This window comes from Orycteropus afer, unplaced genomic scaffold (genome assembly GCF_000298275.1).
Source record: "Orycteropus afer afer isolate SDZICR_OR568_19922 unplaced genomic scaffold, OryAfe1.0 scaffold00029, whole genome shotgun sequence".
Taxonomy (NCBI): Eukaryota; Metazoa; Chordata; class Mammalia; order Tubulidentata; family Orycteropodidae; genus Orycteropus; species Orycteropus afer.
This window is the reverse complement of record NW_006921616.1, coordinates 15534161-15535550: the sequence shown is the minus strand read 5'-3', so window position 1 is coordinate 15535550 and position 1390 is coordinate 15534161.

The window sequence follows — 1390 nt, the reverse complement described above, 5'->3', positions numbered from 1 at the left end:
CATAGTGTCTAAGGCACTTGAATGCTAACCAGAAGGCTGGCGGTTCAAACCCACCAGCCGCTCCTCGGAAGGAAGGTTGGGCAATCCTTCTTCTGTAGTGATACTGCCTCGGAAACCCAAGGAGGGGTCTCTATGAGTTGGGCCGACTTGACAGCACATAACAACAACAACAGTCCATCATCTTGGATGCTCCTAGATATTCAGTATTTCTTGCACCATTAAGAACACTTTCCTTGCTCCATTGTACTTTTTGGCATCTTTGTCAAAAATCAATGAACCACATCTGTATAGATCTATTTATGAATTATCTTTACTGTCCATTGATATATTTGTCTATCTTTTCACCAGTCCCAAACTGCTAGTATATTTTGCACTTTAGCCTTGTAATCTGTGACCTTGTTAAATTCACTTATTAGTTCTAGTTGTTGTTTTGTAGATTCATTGGAATTTTCTATCTCAACAAACATATGAACTGGAACAAATATGGGCAGTTTTACTTTTTTCCTTTCCAAAATGTATGCCCTTTCTTTCTTTTGTTTGCCATATTCCAATGGCTAGAACCTGTAATACAATGTTTAAGAAAAGTCGTTAAAACAGGCCATGTTCACAACCTTAGAGGGGAAAGCATGAGTCTGTCTTTACTAGTTAGTGAAGTGACTGACTGAAGGCTTTTCTTAAATGCTCTTTATCAGAATGAAGAATTTCCCTACTATTCCTAGTTCGTTGAGTTTTTATCATGAGTAAGTACAGAGTTTTTCTTCATTTATTAGAATGATCATATAATTTTTCTCATTTTTCTGTGTATATGATAAATTACATAGATTTTTCAAATGATAAGCCCACCTATCTTGCACACCTTAGATAAGCCCCATTTTGTCATGATGTTTTGTCCTTTAAATATATTATTGGATTCAGTTTGCTACATTTTTTAAGGAAAATTGTGCCTAGCTTGTGTGGTTCTTTTTTTTGGTACTGTCTTTGACAAGTTTTGATAGTAGGGTTATGCTGGCCACGTAAAACAAGATGGACACAGCCCTTCTTTAATTTCTGGGGGAAAATGTGTCTGATATTTGCTATTTCTTTTTGGAGTGTTTAATATAATTCACCAATAATTTCTGTTGTGGGAAAATTTTCAATAATAAATTAATTACCTTAATAAACATAGGGCTATTCAGATTTTCTGCTTCTTCTCGTGTAAATTTTAAGTTGTATTTTTCCATAAATTTATCCTTTTCATCTAAGTTCCCACATTTCTCGGCATAGTTGTTCAGATTATCTTTTTGACATCCATGGGATTTATAGTGGTAAGATTTTTCACTTTAAGTATGGTGATTTATATTTTCTCTCCTTTCTTGACTGATTTAGCTAGATATTTACAAATTTTGTTGAT